The sequence below is a fragment of the Amblyomma americanum genome, chromosome 2 (genome assembly GCF_052857255.1).
Source record: "Amblyomma americanum isolate KBUSLIRL-KWMA chromosome 2, ASM5285725v1, whole genome shotgun sequence".
Classification (NCBI taxonomy): Eukaryota; Metazoa; Arthropoda; class Arachnida; order Ixodida; family Ixodidae; genus Amblyomma; species Amblyomma americanum.
The window spans coordinates 3,590,391-3,612,583 of record NC_135498.1 but is presented as its reverse complement, the minus strand read 5'-3'; positions in this window follow the sequence as shown (position 1 = coordinate 3,612,583).

Here is a 22,193-nt window from a genome sequence, read left to right as displayed (position 1 = left end):
GTTAGCGATGTCAAGTAGCCATTGGCGCCGACAATTTTGTACAGTGCAATAAAAATATTTCATTTCTTTTTCTAGAGCTCTGTGGGCGTTTTTGTTAGTGAGTCGTGCGCATTTCATGAATCCAATAAAAAACGTAACATTGATGCTTTAAAGAAAAATTCTGGTAGGCTGGTTTTTGCTCTCATAAGTTCAGTAAGTAGCTCCAAGCTTCCCTAAATTGGTTTTATTGCGGAAACAGCCCAAGTGGAAGCCCTATGCTAGTGCGCACTGACACTTTTGGCTCTCCTATCTGCTGACAAATATATGAAAGTTCAAAACTGAGCCTTATATTTTAATTTATGCAGTGTATAGTGTACTTGAAAATGTTTCCGGGTGTTTTCAGCTTAAGAGTAAAGCTTATTTATGTAGTTCATACATGCAGGTCAATGAACGTGCGTGCAGTATGCATACCTGCGCCTTCACTGATGTATTGTTGGTCTCTTCTGAATCTTGATGGCCCTTAACGCCTTTCTTTCTTTGTTTACCTGCTTTCATCTGTTGCGTTCTTGTTGAGTGGGATTTTAAATCATGCGCTCATGTTTCTATTCTCTGTTTTATGCGTTTTTGCAAGGTACTCCAGGATTTCGCTGATATATGCCTTAATCGTTCTGAGCATTGCGAAGATTGAACGCATGAATGAATATTGTGAAATTTGAGCCGCCGTCAGTTTTTTTCTGTTGTACCTGGCTGGCTGGTGAAAAAGAAATTGGTGATACAAACGTTAAATGCTGGATGAAAGTGCCGCAGAAATGCATTTTCGCCCATTTCCCGCACGAGCTCATACTCTGTCGCTGCTATCACCTTATTCCCTCCTTCGCCTTCCTCTCACCTGGATTTCATGGACTAACCTACCTACGGCGACACTGATCTCTGTTATCAGGTCGTCCGAGTTATCCGGGAGGAACCCGCAGTGCGAACGCGAAAGTGTTGCCTCGATGTTCGGACTCAAATGTGGGTGGAAATCCGGCGTGCACAGCCCAAACTTGGGCCAGCGTCCAATTCTGCCGGCTCATCATTCGTCATACATTCAATAGATGGCGTCGCTATGCCTACAATAAATACTCAAAGCAAAGCTCGATAAATTCACGGTTGCTGGCAGTTTTCTCTGTAACGCTGTGAAAGTTAGTTAACGTTTCTTCTGAAAATAAGAGAGATTAGGCAATTTTCCTCGCAGAACTTATTGGGCAACATCCATCCCGCTTGATTAATGACCAGTAGTGTTATCAACAAGATCAGTGTTAGCAGCCATAAAGACGGCAATTATAACACCCAGATGTTTTTGTGCGGGCTCGAAAATTCTGATTTGGAGGGCCGGACTTCACGCAACGAATCAACGAGGGAACGATTCCCATTGTTTCATGATTGCTTCACTCTACCATCGGCAGACGGAATCTATAAAAAAACCAGAACACCGGGCAGGTCTCGGGCCGCATACGCCGGAATTTGTAAGCGTGTGACTATTGCGGTATTTTATTGATTCTGTGGAACGCCAACACGCACGTGCCACGCAGATGCCTAAAACCCAGCTGTGAGCGGACATGTTCCACTCAGTTAGTAAAGTGATGATCAGTATGCAGCGCTCTTATGACATGCAGACTGCGAATTTACCGGATCGCAAGTTTGTGGTCCAGTTATTGCATGCGGGAGACAAACTGAAAAAGGAAAAAAAAAATTCAGGCGTAGTTTACCAAATCTCATGTTCTCACTCCACCTTTGGCTACAGCTGCGAAACCGGAAACATTGAAAGAAGGTTGAAGGGGCACAAAACAGCTTGAAGAAGCGGCGAATGGCTGTGGATACACTTGCCTACACTCGGCTGGCCGCAAGCACGTATGCTTGACAAATTAAAAAAAAAGGCATCACGGCTACAGTCGTTAACAGACGACAGCGCACACGCTCAATTGCAACGACTATGTCTCATTAGTTTACTCAGGCGGTCTGGGTCGCATCATGCGTCGAACTTAAGAGGACTCAGAAGGCAACTTCATTCCAATTTTGTTCTTCTTGAAATTAGGTTCTACTATTCTTTCTGCCTACGCTGACATTGGTCTGGCAGCAAAATACGCATTTTCTTGCTGAGAAAATTGCACATCAGAATTTTCCTGCCACTCCATAAAAACTCGTGATCTCGACAGAAAACGAACTCCGTGCTTACTGTACTGAATTGAATGGTGGCCTAGCGAAGCCTCTGTGATCTGCAGCTCAAAACTGTGTTTACGGAATCGCAATTTAGTTGCGAGATCAGCTGGTGATGGCGACACGGGTCTGTATTTCGTTCTTGGCTCTTTCTAGCTTACAAAGGCTCAGTTTCAATGAAAGCAGCGTCTTTTGCCAGTGTGGAAATCCTTCGATACAGGCAAACTTCCATTCGCCCTCAGCGTTCCTTTAAAGCGACGCCATTGCATTTCTCCTTAATTGTGGACAAGGCTCCTATTTTGGAGTTTAAATTGCCTCGTGGTCGGCGCCATTTCGGTTTAAACTCTACAATTCGTGCATAAATTATTTAATCAAATCTCATGTAGAGGGGAAAAGGCAAGCCGACCCAAGGTTCTAGTTAAAAATTTCAGATGTTTGGGCACGGAAGACCTGTTCACTAAACAGAAATTTTAAGCTGGAAGCTTAAGTACGTAGGAGTAATCCTAATTCAACCTGTACCTACATTCACTTTGGTCGCCCTTTGTGGGAGTTATAAACAAGATCAGGACTCTTTTAAACAGTGACGCTTCCCTGCCGCGAACTCTGTCAAGACAAAACTGGCGCGAATTCGGGAGATGCTATTTTCCAGGTACCCTCTTCAGAGGTAGCAGTAATTCGATTGTTTGAATACATTTTCTTCGCGAAATTTCTGAGGCTGTTGCTTGCGGAGAACAGGAAAAGTAAGGCTTAATTGCAAAATTACTCTACTTAAATGAAGCCCACTTCTGCAATTACAAAAAATAAAAATGAAATTGGACACGAACCACAAAATCGCCTTATGCGGATTACCACCGCGATAAGTCGCTCATTTTAAGGCCACACCTTAATGCAGTTGCAGCTATGTCTGCTACTGCCGAACAAAAATGATGCAGGAATGCACTGTGTGCCGCAATTTCCGTTTCCTTCCATCTCTCATTTTTCTTTGGAGGCCATCTTGCTGCAGTCCGACTGCTCGCGGCGTCTCCGGAACACGCACTCGGGGGGACCTTTGCTGTCCCCCCTCTCCTGTGGCTGCCTTCGTTCTTTATAGTCTTCAAAAATGTTAGTGAATTGATAGTGGTTGATCATAAAATGAAAACAGCGCGCACTAGCGGCTTGAAACAAAGAGACAACTGCAGTGCTGATTGAGATGTTATGACGTGTAAAAGAGCCCTATGTAGTACTTCCTGCACCGTACATTTCGAGTGCACTGCGATTTTTTGTCTGTTCTAACCTTTCACTCAGTGATATGTTGTCGTATCCTTCCGCTGCGCTTGTGCACGCTGTTTTTCTTTATTTTCTTGTCTTCGCCGGCAAAACAGCCACAGCTTCCGGAGGACGCAAAGGCGACTCGGCTGATGCATCGGGCAAGTGTCTCAGTGGGTGACGGATTGGTGATGGGTAGGGGTATTGCGCTCGGACTGAGCAGAGACGACTATGTGTATTACGACGGGAGCCCCTAAAAGCCTCTTGTTTTCCACAGAGGCTATCGACTTGACGCACTGCTCTCTCCTTTGCATCTTTCCAGCCCGTCTAGATAGCATGCATGGCTAATCATTTTTCTCCCCAGGCGGACATGCATACAATGCAAGCTATTCGTGGTCGTGTGTCCAGAGTACGCTTATCAAGGCACGCTGCATACATATCCCTTTGGGAGCTCTTTATGGTCGTGCTCTTGTTGGCCCGCCGCAAGCCTCCCCCTCCCCTCCCCCGTTTCCCCCTCCCCCTCCTCCCCCGTCCTGCGAGTTCCTTTGCTTGAACAGAAAACTGCTGACGTGACGGATGCTGAGGCGCGCATGTGGACGTTAAATGCATTCCCGCGTAAAATGTGCACTGCTGGGCCGACTAATGCAAAAAGACGTAGCCATAAAGTGAACCAACGCATTCATGAAACTCGCCCTGGGTCCCCTCCTTCAACTTTGCTTCCATTGTGCCAGTTTCCTTTTTCTCTCGAGCTTGGAACTAAGTTTCCTGAAAGGCTCGGATTCACTTTTTTCTGTTCCAGTCAAGAGCAAAAGGCCGTGTCATTACGGAGCAAATATGAGAGCAAAGGCCAAATTGATAGAAGGAACAAAAGGAAATGCCGTAGAAAGCGAGGAACTATAAAGCCGAGTTTTCTTCGGCAATTTCAAGCACTAGGGTGGCGTCTCGAAATCTTGGAGAGGCTTACGCTCTGTCGTTTCTAACTGTACTTAATAAGCTCTGGTCCCTTTTATATAGTGTGTAACAGGTGCACGCCCAGCCAATTACTTCGGGATTATAACCAACGGATCGTTCAGAATACGTCTGAAGAAAGCGTTTCTAAGATAATTAGTCCTCCTTTCTGTGGACGTCTGCAGGGAGTCAATTTGAACTAGGCACTATATTTGTCCTGAATGCCGCACAGTAAACAAGGCTTCTGGTATTGTTTCAAGGGAAGCACAATTATTTCTGTTAGCTCTGGGGTACACCAGTGGAACTACCAATTATCAGGGCGATCAGGAAAGATGAAAAAAAAAAATATTTCCGAAGCGCCTCTCAATAGCCTGCATTTATTTTTGCTAGCTCATATACATTTTTTCCCATTTGTCCCGATGCAGCATGCTAGTGAAAAGAGCTGATAATCATGCTTACCTTTACCACATAATCTGCAAGCCAGTTTGCTTGACACACATATACCAAGGCACTCGTATTAAGTGGTGCTCTGTACATTTCCTTAATTCGTTGCGAAAAAAGAAAGAAAACAGCATATAGGCTATAGTGTACTTAAATCATTGTTTTATGATTTACAGTGATGGAACTGCCTTCATTACCTCACCCTTTATTATTCCTTCGTTATTTTTTGCGTAAGAAGCTTGTAGGAGGTGGTGAAAGGAGGCCGCAAAACGATTTGTTTCTCTGGAATTAAATTATATAAGATCTCAAAGACGCAAATATGTGCGCGCACATTCAAAAAATATCCTTAATGAGGGGCGCAAGTCGACTCTCGTCACATCGACTAGTCGCGTCTTTCGCATGACTCGTCACTAGGCTACTATATTCAAGGCCTCTCCGGACAAGCGTTTGCAGACGAATACAATAATGTGCACCTATTAGTGTAATGCGTTGAGAAGAACAACCCAAGGTTTAGCAGATTATCTAAATCAAGTGAGCAATAAGTCAATAACATTGGCATCTTTTTGCCATAAACTGTAAAGGTCTGAGAAAACTGCATAGCGTTTCTTCATACGGCAGCCGTCAGGCGAGTCTTAATGAAAAGGTACTCCTTCATCTGATCCCGTGGCGTTCTTTCGTGTGATTCCCGCAGGTGCGACCACCAAATACCGCATCTTTCGTCCCTTAAACCGTTCTCCAGCTCAAGTAAGGGTAGTTTCATCAAATGAAGGGTGGCGGCAAGATAAAGAGAAAAATTTAATTTATTTATTTATTTAAAGATTTTGTTAAGCGTAAAGTGCTGTTAGTCCAGGGCTCGACAAGAAGCCGTTGCCGCCTCCGCTTGCTCGACTAGCCAGCACTAGCGTTTAGGTTAAGGTCAAGGAGACGGGTTCAGGTGAGGGGTAACTTGAGGGGGCCCTGATTTCATGTTAAAAGGTTAGGTGAGTGCCTCAGTGCTGCGATATTCAGGTGTGCTACCGAGGTGTCGGGGACGATGACTAAGTTTTCAAGTGGCCGAACAACATGCTTGCTCCTTATTGGGAAACACGTTCCTTTGCGATGCACGGCTCTCATCATGCCATAAATTTCGTACATATAGGTTATATTAACGAAGCCAACCGTGATCGAAGCCGAGAAGGAAAAGTTTTTTTGAATTTGTGGTGTCGATTAATTGGAAATCAGTAACGTAACTACTTTATGGATGAAAATTAATTGATAAGAAAGCAGAAGAAACAACCACATGCCACCAGTGGGATCTGAGCCCGCGACCTCCGTATGTCTCGTACGGTACTCTACAAACTCTTCTATGGCAGCGGTTTCCATTCCTATAATTTCGAGGGTATTCATGTTGCGTGTAACATTACCTTCGGAGCGTTCGCCAGTGCTACCCTCGTCCTCAGCGTCGGACACAGAATGCTCAGCACAAGCGTGGCTCTTTTTCTTCAGGCTGCATAATTAGCAGATGACACTGTTACAAGCAGACGTCGAATCCAGTAGCACATTCCACCGTGTGCTGGCAAGAAAGAATAAAAATAAAACAAATAGAGAAAACAAAACAATCTTTCGATGTAATTGTACTGACAGCGTTTCTGCTTTGACAACATAGTCTCTATCGTGTAGCGACGCATACTCAGCGTCACGCGGCGGCATTTGTGCGTCACCAACGTTGCTTTGCCCATTAGGCAACACCGAGCTTAAGTGCGGAGATTTATCCGGCTCGGCAGTCCATAAGAACGCATACAGAGTGCCGCTTGAGTAATGCGAGTGCGTTCCGAGCTAGTTCTTGCGACTTGCGCTGGGGAAGCGATTGCTCGGAATCCTATTGCACTCCACGTTTGATGGGCCGATCTGCACTAATTGGGACGAACCACTCTTGATGACTGTTCGTTTGTCTTGATGCATACTTTCTGCTCGAGTGAGGCAATTACATTGCTCGACTCGGCAATCTGAGTTGGCACAGTTGTCGAAGGGCCGGGTGCTGCTCTGCACGTGCCGACTTCTTACGGCGCCAGATTTAAGCGGACGGCAGATATTGCGGCAAATGTCGCAATATTACAAGTTTCAGGCCTTTTATTGGAGAATAAGCACTGTCCGAGTGGTTTAAACGCTGGCTCATGCTCTCTACAATTTATACGACACGAGCTCCGGACTGTAGCTCAGGTGGTCGCGATCTTTTCCTTTCAGGTTCGTTTCTCTTTGTGGCTCATGCACTTAGCCCCTCATGGGGCTTTTGTGCTAACTTCATTTATTCGGCAGATGGAGCCCATATTTAGAATTAAATATGCTGCGACAGATCGGCTCACTCTGACAGAGGCCACCAATACGTATGTGGGTTTTGATTCTTTCCGTGCATGGTTCTGTTCAGACGCATCCGGCCGCTTTCATTTGCAGCGACAGTTGCACAGTAAGGTCTTTGGACGCATTTTTGGCTTAGTGCACATAAAGTACTAAAATAAAGAGCGAACGTGTGCACACTAGACAAAAGTTAATCACGTGGGACAGTATACATTAAAGGCGGGACAGACGTGATGCGCGTTCCTGTGAGGAGTTTACGTGTCCACCGCTTGATTAAGATGCAGTTCTAGTTCAGAAGGTCGGTAAAAAAAAAGACGTCAGCAATCCCTATTTCATTAACATCCATCACGAGCAAAATATTGGAGCATATTTTATACAAGTAATTAATGAAGCATTTATCAGGACACAGAGTATTAGTTGATGATCAACATGGTTTTTCGCAAAGGCCTGTCCTGCACAACACACCTGATTGAGTTTACCACGACTTAGTATCTGGGGTAGGTGAAAACGGGCAAACAGACTGCGTTTCTTTAGGTTTTCTAAAGAACTTCTACACGGTTTGTCACTCTGCTGCTTCACAAACTTCATATCACCAATCTGGTGTACCAATATTTGGGTGTGACATTGTGAGTGATTGTTCCTGGAACAACCATGGGAGTAACGTTGCTGCAAAGTCTTCCAGAGCGCAAAATTTAATTCAACCCAATCTCAAATCCGCACTTTTTATCCTAAAATAAACACCACTTATATTTCACTTCTTCGAGCGGTCCTGGGGTATGCGTGTTCTGCTTGAAACCCTCAACAAGAGACCTTGATTTATAAAATTGAAAGAATACAGAATAGACCGGCAAGGTTCGTTCTGGGGAGGTACTATCGGGGAGGAAAGTCTGGACCGTCCCGCACGGTCGCGCAGCAGCCCGGAACACATTGCTGCGCGCTCTCGTGGTGACGCGCCTGGTGACGAGACCGGCACTCGGCGCATGCGCGTCCTTCCTTGCCTGCAAGCATGGCGATTTTCTCGCTGCGAGCCATAGAGTTTCGTACTGTTGGCTAGAGGGAAAGCTGGCGCCCGACTATGGGAGTTTGCATGGAGCTTCCTCGAGACCACCTGAGCCACCATGGGCGCTCTAAGCATCATGGGGCGGAGAGCTACCGACTGCAGAACCACAACTTTTGGCAAAAAAATAATGAAAAACAAACGTTGTTCGATAATCATGTATGTCTTAGCATTCGATATCCTGTCTATAAATTGCAACAAATGAGCAGAAAAGCATTTAAATGTAAAGTTTGCCCAAAATAAGCTGTGGCTTGCTCTCCTATTGGTCAACTATTGTAAACCACAAAAGCCAACATTTCATGCTTAAGAGGCATTTTTTAAAAAGAAATATGTTTTGGAAAAAAATTTTGTCGCTTCATCACTTTAAGAGGCTTTTTAATGACATTAAAAAACAAACAAAAACCATTTATTTGCGTTGAGTGCTGTTGCGTTTTCGCTACTATGGCTCTTGCGCGCTACGTTTGCGCCAAAGTCGTCTGCGCCGTGGACGGAACGGGACATCTCAGTAACTTCACGCTCTGTTCATGAAAAAAAAAACAACTGTCCGGCTCAGAGTAGCTCATCACCCCTTGAGGCTTTGAGCGCCCATGGTGGCTGAGGTCGAGCGCCGCCGGTTTTCCCTCTAGTTTACAGTAAGAAATTCTATGCTCCGAGCCGCCTCTCTGCGGTTGTAGGAGGGTGTGCCGCTAGGCGCCGCTGCGGCTCCTGCACGCTGCTGACTCATTCGGTGCTGACAGGCGCCTCTCGCTCGCTTTCCCAGCCACTCGGTTATGATAAAGCTCGTCGCTCGTATTCGCCGCTTTTCTGAGCAGCGCACTGTAGAAGGCCGTACTAAAGAAATTAAGCAACGAATACAACGCCGCGAGCAGCGCATTTCCAGAGCGCCAGTCACGCGCTGCTGTCTCTTTCATTCGAATGGTCGGACAAGACGCTGTGCACTTGAGCGTCCCCCTTATGTAATGCCCCATTGGGGTCTATGAGGGCAAATAAATGATGATGATGATGAGGACTGACCACGACTTCAAAATTCGAGAGTACCAGACAAGTACGAACCTTTATACTAATTCATTTCTTGCGAGAGCCATAAGAGGTGAGCCGACTGCCTTGTAACGAAGTGGGCTGTATTAATGAAGATCTGTTTTTTCAAAGTTGTAACCCCCCCTCTCTGCTTACAAGCTACGGGGAAAAGCGGGGCATCTCGTAATAAAGATGTCAGAAAGTGTCGTGCAATTAGAGTCTTTCGGAATAGTTTAGAACTATTCTCAGTATGATAAACTGCAAGCCTTCTCGAATAATATCGTAGTGAAAAATTTTTTTACAGAAAGTGTTTTCTCTTTTTTTCGCTCATGAGTTGAGCTGCGCTTCGCAACAATGCCGTACGTACGAGCACCTCAGATCCCCGCACCTCAGAACACGCATGGCGGTTTTGCGGAACGCAGCTTAACTCATCACCTAAAAGAAGAGAGAACCATTCCTGAAAAAGAAAATGACATCGTTAACTCGGCTGCGATCTAATTTCATAGACACTAAGCATTTCAAGCTAAACCTTCGCCTTTCAGCAAGAAGGAACATTTGTAGCGCGCCTTGGACGCGATGCATCATTGCAGAGACGCACAGCCACTTCGAGACAAAAGGCACGAGAGTATTAATAAATCCCTAGGAAATATTTGTAAATGGTAAACGGTAGGAGTGCTACCAAAATCGCTCGTCTACAGATATCGCGCTAAACACACGTGCACTTGTCGCCACATTTGCTTTACGCCTCGTCCTTTGTATTTACAGCGGGTGCCTGTCTAGGAGGCTGTCCGTCGCGGACACACGAACGGCTGCGTCGGCCTACCTTCTCGCAGCCAGCGCCCTATGTAACATTCCAGTAACATTGCAGCCAGCCGTCGCCACTGAGATCATCGTCGTCGTCGTCGGAGGTGTTTGGCGCCGGTGAGCGGATTACGCGACGGTTGGCGCTTCGCACCGAGGGCTGACTTCGCCCAACACTGCGACCATGGGATACATACACGAGACGGTTCGGTTTGAAACCGGCTCGTTTCTCCGCGGTTCGCCGCGCGTGATTGGCCGTCTCGCCTCGTGACGTCGGGTAGCAGGTGGGTGAAGAGCAGCATGGGCAGGCTACGATAGAGGAGTTGGTTCCGATTATTAATGGGAAGGAGGGAAGTTTGTGAAAAGAGGAACGCGCAGCGCTATTACTTTCTTCTTGCTGGGACAACCGCAACGACACTGCGTAGGGAAGGAGAGTGCCCCGTACCGAAGGCGAAGCACAGTTAAGTAAGCTGCGCGTAGCCGAGGAGGCGAACTCACCGCGTGGGGATGAGGAAAAGCGGCGAAGAGCTACGGGAAGTGGATCTGGATCCATAAACACAAAGTTTCTCACAAAGTCGGAAAGCCGGAAAAACCGGACTTGCCCAAGACCGCAGTGATACTCAAGTTGACGCTTCTGACGGAGGATCGCTTAGTGTTGAACTTGACGCTGGTTAGAACGTACGAGCTTGAACTCTTCACTTTGCAGCGGAACACGAACCACATTTGCAGGCTGAGTGTTCCAAACTGGGTTTGCCCCCGAAAGGGCGCAGTGTGGTTTGCGGAGCCTCTTCCTAGCACACAGCCCTGAGGAAGCCGGGCGCCGAGCCGGGAGTGGCTTGTACCCATTTTTACCGGTGTGTGTCCGGCGGGTTTCGAACCAACCATCTGCCAGCAGCCGATACTGCATAGACAGCTCCGCCAGCCGAAGCCTGTCGTTGGACTCGGACGAGTTGAAATGGCTGCTGATGTAGAAATACTATACCGCCAAAGCGCGCTTCAAGACATGGAGTACACGGCTCAGATTGAAAGCGTAAACATTCCGTATATTTTTCGTGTTAAAAAACCAGGATGTTTAAAATAAACTGCAAATGATATGAGTCTTGAGTTCTAATATAATTATACTTTGAAAGACCGATTATTGGGGTGATCTGGGTGCATGAAATAAAGTTGCACACGGGGCAAGTGGACAGGTCATTAGAAATTTATACTTTTTCGAAACTTTTCGTCAATATTGCCTAGAGAACATTCATTCGAACCTACAAAGTAGCGTTTTCATGAAAAATTTTCTTTCGGAATCGGCCAAGAAAAGGCACGACAATATAAAGGACGGACTTCAGCTCTGCATTTATCACTGAGTAGCGGGTGAATGTCATCGTTAAATGATTGCTCTGCGAAGGAAATGAGCGCACACAAACATAAAAAGAAGAGAGAGGTTTTGCGAAACGGTGACAGGAAGAGCTGCTTCCTGGTGATTTTCGGTCCGGAAACGGGCTTCGCAGGAAGCGGCCGCCGAAAAGGAAATTGCGTCCCTACGATCGGCAAGGAAAAGGCCAGGCACACGCACCGGCTGACACTGACCGCTGACTTCCGCCTTCGTACGCGTGACGGCAGCAGAACTTCGGAGAATGCACATCTGGAATGCACTTATTGCTTATATTCGAGAGCACGGAACTGTCGGGAGTGGAGTAAGCAGGAGAAGGAGGCAGCAAAGAGGACCGGTGCAGAGAAAGTATCCGCTCGGGGATAGCACGACGAAAAATGGCACGCCGCAGTGCAAGCGGAGTGACAGCATAACGCTGCGGGACAAGTGTAAGCGCCTGTAATAAGCTGCTATTGCAAAACAAACACAGGTAACTTCGCTGAGAAAGCGCTGCAACACAAAGTGACTACGGCCTTTTGCAATCCGCACCATGCAACCCGCATTTAGATGGAAGAAAAAAAAATACCGTGCTCTATCTTGGCGATAGTAGGTGCAAGTCGTTAGGCGGCTGAACTGGCCACCGCCTCCGACCACTTTCATTCGTCGACCCCTACAGTGCACATGGCTTCCCAGGGCTGCTTTCGGAGCACGAAGAGGCGCCGCCATCAGCCACTTAAATATTCCAGCTGAATGTCGGGCCTGTGGTGTTAGTTGGCATTTCGAAGCGCAAGAATGAGAAATGAAAGATGACCGAGACGACGAAATAAAGCAGTAACACCCATCCCTGATGTTCTTTGCGCCGTTTATGTGCAAGAGGGGCGTTTTCAGTGGATTCCAGGGCACTGTGGCATTACTTCAAATTCGATGGCCGATTTCTTAGCGAAATTAGCCATCGATGGGTCGGCTGCCCACTTCGTTCTAAACCTTACCCTGCTGACTACGTCCCGTTATGAACGTTTTCAACTGCACCAGAACCTGAGCCGTGAACCTATCCCTGATACAACGTACTTCATTATGAACACTTACAATTCCCTTAGAACGTTCGTTCATGTGCTTCAAGGCAATGCGAGGTTTCCATGACGCTACTGCGCTGCAGAATTCCTCGTTTCAAACTTTATTTATGCCGTTCTGGATTCACGCTGACGAATCTATGCGCTCAGTGCGGGGACGTTGAGCTTAGACCATTTCATCCTCTCCTGCCGGCGGTTTGCGCAGCAGGGAATTAAGTATTAGCAAATTCCTCTCGCTCGATTAGGGCTGCCGTTTACTATTCCCGTCCTCCTCTCCTTCAGTGCAACCGTCAAAGGGCATGCCCTTAAGCTGGTGTGCTAGCATCTTCACAGGTATGTTAGTGAGACGGAGATATTTTTGTGTTATCATTTGTTTCCCTTTATTTTCTGTCAGAATTTGTTCTTTATTATTACTTTTTAACTGATTTATTTTAACGATGACCTCTTTTTTTCTCGATTTTTCACTCATAATTCCTCAATATATCTCAAAAATCGTTTTTCGCTTCCCCAGATTCTTCAGTTTTTCTTTATGAACCGCTTGACATAAGTCCAGGTGAATTTTTCTCCTGTTTGCGTCTGCAACAAACTCTGGCCAGTACACCACCGTGGGTATGCACCATTGCTTCAGAGGCTACAACACCCAGATAGAGAAGAATCAGCGCGAGAGGCTGCGGCGACGATGGAATGGTATAAGGCAGCGGGAAATGCAGATGCTTTGTTTTGCATTAGAAGATTGATCGAAGTTTTTTTTCTTCTTCTGGCTACTATTTGGATCGAAATGCTCAGATGTTTTTAGGTATGTACGGCTTTATCTTCGGCCTCAGGTTTCCCGAAGTTTCCTGATGATGTTAGCCTGAGTTTGCCGAATATGTGGGATAGAAGCTTAAAATACAAAAGCTCATTACTAGTGAAGTTTCAGTGTACGTAAAAGAACAGGTGGCCGCAACTAGTCGGAACCCTGCAAGTAAGGCCTGCTTCAATGCCAGCAGCGTTGCCTCTACACGTTATAATTCATTACCCACATTGTTTCAATTCTCATAATTGCCGGGACCCAAGTCATCACCGCATCTCTGTTTCCCTTGACTCAGAGCTCGGTTTTTCCATGCAAGAAAGGCTGGAAAAAGATAGGAGGGGTCATTTAAGCTCCGCCTTAAGGATATGACATGGCAGGGGTCATTTAAGCTCCGCCTTAAGGATATGACAGGACAGGGGTCATTTAAGCTCCGCCTTAAGGATATGACATGACAGCGTTAATGAGTTAATGCCTATGTATGCTGGATAGGTGATTCTAAACTTTGCATTCACATACCCCTGAAACCGCAATGGTGCACTGCCCTGCGATGGCAAGTGCTGTCACCGGCGTGTCTTGTGCGACCCAAGTTGCTCTTCCTGAGCAACCTCTCGCAATCAACCATTAATTTAACTGCAACCTGCCAGTGTGGCAAGTATTCTCTAAATCCGGTGGGTAGAATGTGATGAGTCCACAAGGCCACGTGACTTAGGTTGTCCACATAGGTTGCTTCTCCGGGGCCCCTGCCTGGGCTACCCTACGCCACCCTATTTACCGCTCACAACGCCGACAACGCCGACTACGGATTTTCTGCCTAACGGGGCATTTAACGCTGTCGCCTTAACACGTGCCACACGATGCTGGCGACCCAACAAGAATACAACTAAACGGAACGAGAGGATCGGTCCGGATAACTTCAGCTTTGTTACAAACCCGGATTCGGCGCTGCACGAGTTGCGGCAGCTCGAAAACGCTAGCCCAGCACCCAAGGCTATCTGCGTGTCATTCCGGAATTGCGTGTTTAGTTCTTGGCTGAGGCGATTGATTTTGTTTGGTGGCGAAACCAAAGACTGTCCGTGCTCTGAGGCACGTGTGCACGCAAGACGGCCATAGTAAGTGCAAAGTATCCCCTGGTCTTTATGAGGACCAAACTGAGGCTCTGAGGCTGCATCTTTCTCGTCAAGCGCTTTCAAGCGCAGCGTATGCAAGCTTGAAGAGTGGTGTGAGCTTTCAAGCTCGAAAAGATGATGTAGCGAAAATAAAGAGGGCGAAAATTTGGCACCTCCTGGTTGAAAATAGCTACGCATTCCCAATACAGGATGCTATAAAGAGCAGTCAACAGAAAGATAAAGGATGGAGGTAAATAGGGGGCCAGGAGGTGGACGAAGACATATGGCATAAAGGACACGTCTTTACATGAACAGCAGAGAAAGAAACACGCGAGTGCAGCACACAAAGAACCTTCGCAGCGTTGGACTTAGGAAGGACTGCGCGATAGGCATCCGTTTCATAAAGCGGAAGATTGCTTTGCCCCTACAATTCTACAGAAAGACAGCGGCGTGGTTTACGGTCGATGACTGCGTGCGTAATTATTCAGCGGGAACCATGGACTTTGAGAGGTAGAAGGTTTTGTTGCTGCAACGTTGGTCGTGGCTGTTGTGGCCAACACTGATCCCATTTTCACAACTCGTGCTGACGGGCCACAAAGGAGTGGAAAGCCCAGTTGTGTGGCGTTGCGTCTCAGCACCACCACATCTCCGTCGTTGCTTCAGAGACAAGCGCCTGCTCAGCGATACGCCTTAGGCCAAAAGTCTCGAGTTAATTTGGAGCCTGGCTGAGCGTAATATGCAAGCGTGTGTTCGCCGATACCTTGGTTCAGTGGAGGGGCTGAGCAGGCTGCCGGAATTGTTCGGAAATTTGTTTTCTCTCGAGCGCGCCTGGCCAGCAGACGTTTTGACAGAGTCATATAAGACTGAGAATATTGACACTGGCCGAGCGAATATTGAGAAATGCTCAGAACGTTTTTCACTGGGGTGGCGCTGACGACAACGATGTTGGAGTGGGAAGTGGGCCAAAGGACGGAGCGAAGAGATCGCTAGGAAGTGCTGTGCGATGTCAGTGCACGCTAAAGATCCCCAGGTGGTCGAAATTATTCCGGAGCCCTCCACTACGGCACCTCTCTCTTCCTTTCTTCTTTCACTCCCTCCTTTACCCTTCCCTTACGGCGCGGTTCAGGTGTCCAACGATGTATGAGACAGATACTACGCCATTTCCTTTCCCCCCAAAACCAATTATTAGAGAAAGCCGAGTGGGACAGCGAGCGTGAGAATTGCGCCGGCGATGGAAAAGCTGATGATGGCGAAATCGTCGAAGCTGCTTTCGCCGTCATCAGAAAGCGACGGGCAGTGACGACGAAGAAATCGAATACGATCACCTTTTTTTTTTGGTTACAGGCGCGAAAACAGACACAACACAAGGTTGAAAGACGGGACGGAGCGCCACTCACAACTGATTTATTTGAAGGCAACACGGACAAATATATACCATCGTACACGCAAGGAATTCTATCATCTTCAAAGTTGATATGATAGCGAACGAGTGAAAAAATTGTTCTCTGCCTTATACAAAGATATGGACGTGTCGCTAATGCACATGCTTCCTTTCTTTGCAATAAAAAAAAAACTTCGATGAATTCTCTGGTTTTTGTGTCTTCGCTTTTTGATAGAATTCGTGCATCAGAAAACATGGCTCACAAGAGCGTGATTCTTTCGTTAAAATTTAAGCAGCGCTAACTTTTAGGACGAATACACAGAAGACATGACAGGACGGGCGCTGACTCCAACTATGTTTATTGAACACGTTTTTTCGTAGAACATATAAGACAAAACGAACCGTGAGCGCATGCGCATCTGCGACAGACCACAAAAAGAAAAGGCCGAGATGACAACGATGACAGCTAAGGTAGATTAATGAGGGCGGCACGCATTTCGTCCCAAATTTTTAAGCAATCTGAATTCGCTGGCATGCAGGGAGACAGAAGTGGTGCTGACACACGTGTCGCCTTTTGCCTTGATGAAAAATGCTTCGGATAATTCCCGAGCTAATCTATCTTTGCTCCTGGTTAGAATTTTGATTTTGTCAAGCCGTGGCTCACAGTTCTCATCGTTTTGGTCCTTGCAAGAAAGGCAATGAGCGGGTAGATTCAGGCATGAGTCTGATGCGTTTCCCAAACTTCGTTCATGTTCCCTGGCACGGTCGTTAACACAACGCCCTGTCTGGCCAACGTACACTTTGCCACAAGAAAGGGGGATCTCATAGACCACACCCGTGGCACACCGGACAAAGGGCTTGGCGTGTTTTGTTCCACAGCCGGATGTTGCAGGGCCACTGCTGCTGACCTTAGGGCACATCTTAGCCAGTTTACAAGGCGCAGAGAACACCATCGGGACGCCGTACTTGTTGCCCACCCATTTTAGGTTATGGGACACCTTGTGGATGTATGGCATAACCACTGGTTTGGCATTCCCGGGTCTTTCTTTTCTACGTGTCTTTTTCTGCCTTCCCTTGAATTTCTGTTCTACGAAAAAACGTGTTCAATAAACATAGTTGGAGTCAGCGCCCGTCCTGTCATGTCTTCTGTGTATTCGTCCTAAAAGTTAGAGCTGCTTAAATTTTAACGAAAGAATATGCATAACCAACTAGCCCCGCAACGTGTTTTACTAAGTGAACAAGAGCGTGACGGGCAGGACCTTATATGCTCAATCATATTTGGGCTTTATTTATCTTGCTCTACGTTTCTTTCGTGTTCCCTGATTCGCTCGTTAACGCAGCGTCCTGTTTGCCCTATATAGGTGCGGCCGCAGGAGAGGGGAATTTCGTAGACAACACCTTCGGCAGCACTTCATGCACGAATGCCCATGTTTGGTGCTACACCCTCTTTTTTCTTTTCGGTCTCTTTCAATGCGAGAGCAAAGGCTTCCGAGCAAAGGCGCTCCGTCCCGCCTTTCTACCTTGTGTTGTGTCTGTTTTCGCGCCTGTAACCAAGAAGATGTACAGTTACCAACTTGCCCAGCAAGACGCCCTTTTAAGAATACGATCACGTTTCGTAAGGAAGTGACGACGGGTGACTGCACCGTGGCGGAAACCACTGAAGGACATTGGCACCGGGTGCCAGCTTTCCGGTGACTGCAAGCCCCGTGGAGATTAGGCTTTTTCATAGAAGAGGCGGGTAGCGTGGCGACAGCTTTTATTGATGGCGCGGCTGGTTCTGGCGCCCAGTAGCATGTCCAATGGCTTCCTGGCGGTGAGGAGGATATAGAAGTGGCACGCTACTGCGAGGCCATAATCGCATGGAATGGAGGTAAATCGATGAGCACTTGCTCACGCACATCAATCAGAGCAAATTAAGCTAATATGGCATGGTCGCACTTCGAAAAGTAGCCGAGTTTCTGGTTAACCAGTCATTGTTATTGCCATAAAATGTGGTTGAACTGAAACGAGTATGCTGCCGCGCTATTTCTTCTTAACATTGAGTGCTCTCAAGAAAAGATATCAGTCAGTTGTCAGCTATACAAAAAAGCTGAAAACTGTCAGCAGCGTTTGTAGATAAAACTCAAAGGCAAACTGCGACTAAATAAGTATCGCTCACATGAAAAAAAAAGAGAAAAACGTGTAGAAAACTCTACTTGCCGCGTGAGAAAGCACAAGATCTAAAACAAGCAACAACAAAAGTGTGTACTCAGAGATTGAACTGGACGAATGCGCTTGCGAAGCCGCTCTTCCTAAGACTTCTTTGTGAAAAAAAAAGGCCTACAACGTTCTATACTTCGAGACATCATCGCAATCTGCGTAACTCGCAAGGCGCAACAAAAATATTGCTTTGCGCACGTCTTCACATGCGCCTGCAGCGCTTTCGCAGATCTTTGAGGACTCCCTCTGTTGTCAACACTCCTCTACGGCCTCGAGCTACAGAGCATGTCTGCTATGTTGTCATTACGTTAGCATAACATCCTTCGAGGATAGAGGTGGAAATATGCGTGCAGCCATCTGGGTAGAGTAAAGCAGAAATGGACTGTGCGACGTTGACAGAATCTACCCGAGAAATGGTCGTGAATGCAGCTGAACAGCCGGAACCAATTATGTCGAGGCAAAACAGACTTCTCGCGCTTCTGCTGCCGATGAGAGCCTTCCTTCATGGGACCTGCGCGACGAATAAAACTAGGCGCGCAGAAGGCAGCAATCCCGCGCCTGCTGGTCCCGCGGGCAACAACCTCTTTGAGAATGGACCCTCGTTCTCAGTGTGATTGTTGCATGGAAAAATATAACTTGTGCCTTGATCTAAGCGTATGTTTTATCATGCCTATAAAAGAACGACGATGAGAAAAATAAATAGCAATGCGACTGTATAAACACTTCAATATTCGTGTAATATTTGAGTTATAGCGTGAACACGTACCCGAGCATTTAAGAAGACAATTGCATGGCGACTCACCAAAGGAGGAATGAACCAAGCTACATTTGGGAGACATGAACACATGAATCTGCATGCTTTAGCAGACACGAACACAGCAAGCGTTCGCGTGCTAGTCGAATGTGTCAAAGGGAACTGCTGAATACTGGTATATAAAATGTATTCTTACTGCATTGCAACCCTGGGGCTAAATGCTTCAGGCAGCATTAGATCATGGAAAAAAGAGCGGCGTTTTCTGTTCACGTTAATGTGTTGCTGTCAAAGGTTGTGAGAAAGGGCAAACGCATCCTTCTCCCGTCACTGTCGTAGCATCTGACTGATTATCTACAACAGGGTTATCTAATGACTAGCTCCGCTGTCGAAGCCATTTTCCTCTCATCAGTGCTAGTTCGGCAGGGTTCCCATACCTCCTCTTTGCAATGGCTTCCTTCTAACAGATTGTATCATTCGTTCTTTGGTTTGAAAGTAACTTTTATGTGCTTACTAGCAACAAGAAAGATAAAATACCATTTTTATTCTTTCCCTCTTTGAAAAGTCTGCATTCAAAATTATGTACGTAGTTAATGTTATTGTCACGTTGCGGTGAAAACGCCGTGGACAACAGACGACCTTTCACAATAAAAGCAGTTGTAAGTTCAGCGCCTGTCCTTGTCGTCTCGTCTTTGTGCACGTCTTTTTGCTCTGCTTTTCTGGAGAGCTGTCAAAAGTGACGGTTAAACGAATTCATCACTGGCCTGATTCACGGCCAAAAAAGAGCGAACAACTTTGAGGAGGCAATAGCAACGAATCTCCTCGGAGGTCAAAAGAAGCTAGAACCATCTCGAATAATGTAGAAGCAGTTGCATGTGGCTGCGAGTATTGAGCATAAACCTGGTCGCATTTTGCGTCACAAACGAACAGATGAAGCCGAGTGCCAGTGCCTTTGAGCATGAATGAATAGACAGTACAAAGCTTCGCGACATTGTTGTTCGGGGGATCCACTATAAATACGCAACTTATTGCATCACTAGCTAAGAACTATATAAACTATAATCAAAATATGGGAAGATGCCTTGTTAAAGACATATTGTAGCGTTCAGAACAACACTGGCTCTCTTTTGTTTTGTCTGGCTCACTTACCGGGGCTACTGACGGAAGTTGTGGTTTATTGACCACCAAACAAGGACAAGAAGAAGCTGGCTCTGCCTCTACTAGAAAAAAAAAAAAAAACCCCGTGGTGAACCATCCTATACAGGCAACCGGTTCTTTTTAAAACAACTCGAGCGTCAATCAGAGGTAAAGAAAGGAACAAGAGGAGAGAGGTTAGACATCTACGCGAAGGAATGTTGAAGTTTATTGAAGAAACCCGTTCTGACTTTTCGCGGCCATACTACTGCAGTCTGCAAGTTTACCCTCACTCGCTCACTCTGGTCAGTAAGTGGCAGCACGGCTTTTCGCTTTACGGAGTGTATTATTGTGCTGCGCTGTGCTAAGTTATCCAATTGCATAATCAATAAATTTTGTTTTTCACTAATTGGAGCGCTCACCTCGGGCAAAATGAGGAAGCGGGCGGCGTGTTGCGGTAGCGTCCTTTTGTTTTTTTCTCAGCATGACGTCAGACGATTTCTGCTGAAGACTGCAGTGGTGGTCTCTGGCGGGATTTTCGCCACTGCTGCTGCTGAGAAGAAAAAGATGTGACTTTGTTTCCTTCGTTGTCGAAATTTGTCTCAATTTGCTGAGGACCAAGTTTTGTGAGCCGCATAAAAGGCTAATTTTAAACTATGCTGTATGGTGCACTGTGATGTGCCGCGTCTTCATTAGGCGACAGAAGCACTTCATCGACAGGACCTGATTTCACTAGCTAAAATGTGCGCTTCCAGTGGTCACATAACAGATATTTTCAACAATCAACAAAGTGGCCCATTTAACTCTAAATTGGCCTGACCATGCGTGACGCACGCCAACCCTCACACACTGAACTCTAACTCGCATTAGCATTCGTCGTCACGCCAGCTGTTTCTTAATTTCGAGTTCGCACAATTTTTAGGAAAAAGTGTAAACATTCTGAAATATGCCTATCAAGTGTCTCTTTTTATTTTTTGCACTGATATGCACAGAATACATTTCAAAAAATCGATTTGACAGGATTTTTGGTGGTGTGTTTTATATCATAACAAGTACTAAAGTGGCATCCTAGTATGCCGAAATTAGGTCCTTTTTGAAGTAGATCTGCAATGTGGTACGTCTATTAAGGTCCTTAGTCTAGTGACTGGTCCACTCTTTGAGCTCTGTGTGCTAAAACTTCAATGGTAAGCGCAGTGAGAACAACGAAGGGAATTACTCTATGCAGCACACCGTAAGCAGATGCGCAGCCATCTTCAAACGTAGTTATTTCTTCAAGAGCACAGAACTTTGGGCCAGTTGGTGTATTGCAATCATGTACAAGCGCAAAAAACAGGGACAAAAGTCCTTCTTTGTCCCTGTTTTTTTTTTTTGCACTTGAACACTATTGTTATTTCTTCGTTCGTTATTGGCAGTGCGCTAATGAGCAATGTGGATTAATAATTCAGTAATGTCATCAAAGGTGAAATCGGCCTTTCATTTCGCTTCTGCCGCGACAGCGAACGACGCTCCTTCTTTGTTGTAAATTTCTGAGTTTTTTGCGTAAAACCGTACTAGTAGTTCCGTCTTTTTCTTCTTTTTTCGCACTGAAGCTTCAGAAAGGTCTCAAAAGCTTGGTACCTTGCCTTAAGCTACTTTGTTCGAGGCCCTCATAGATGCTGCTTATTGGCTGCTGCGAAGGAGCTGTATGGAGCACTCCAACTTAGCGAGACTGGTGCTGAAGAAAAGGAACGCCCCGAAGTTTGATCGATGCTTTCGGAAAAAAAAGATTAGAAAAAAAAAAACGCATTTCGTTTTCGGTGTGCTCTTGAAGAGCGTGTTGTGACCACTGTCCGAAACAAAGCGTTCTCCGACAAAACCGACCGTACTCTAAATGAAAAGGTTCCTTTGTTTTCAGATCTCAGTGACTCTCATTCTGAGCCTTTGTTTCATCCTGAATCTTTGTGTACAGAAGGAAAGATGTTGCCAGGAGGGGTTTGTTTAGGGACCACTCCACAAAGATATCGGAAAGTGAATTACCTTTCCTTCAAATTGCCCGTCATGTCGGAGTCTTTTAAGGTTCCCACAGAGAGAGAGAGAGAGAGAGAGAGATAGCAGCAGTAAGTTTGTTATGTTATCGGGTTGATTGCGATCTAGCCGGAAAGTGGTTATATCAAAACAATGAATTGGTGGCGAAGTAGCTAATAGTACGCCGGTCATAGTTATCGTGCAAGAGGAGTTATAAGGAAAGCATCACAAACGTGGAAAACGATAAGCTAGAAGTGAAAAGCATCTGCTATGAGGTGGTGACAGGAGTTTAGTTTGGTGTCATTTATTTTTTAACTACTGTCAGGATTTGCTGTTTTTATGGAAAAGTATATGCATAAGCGCCCACCCTCTACCCC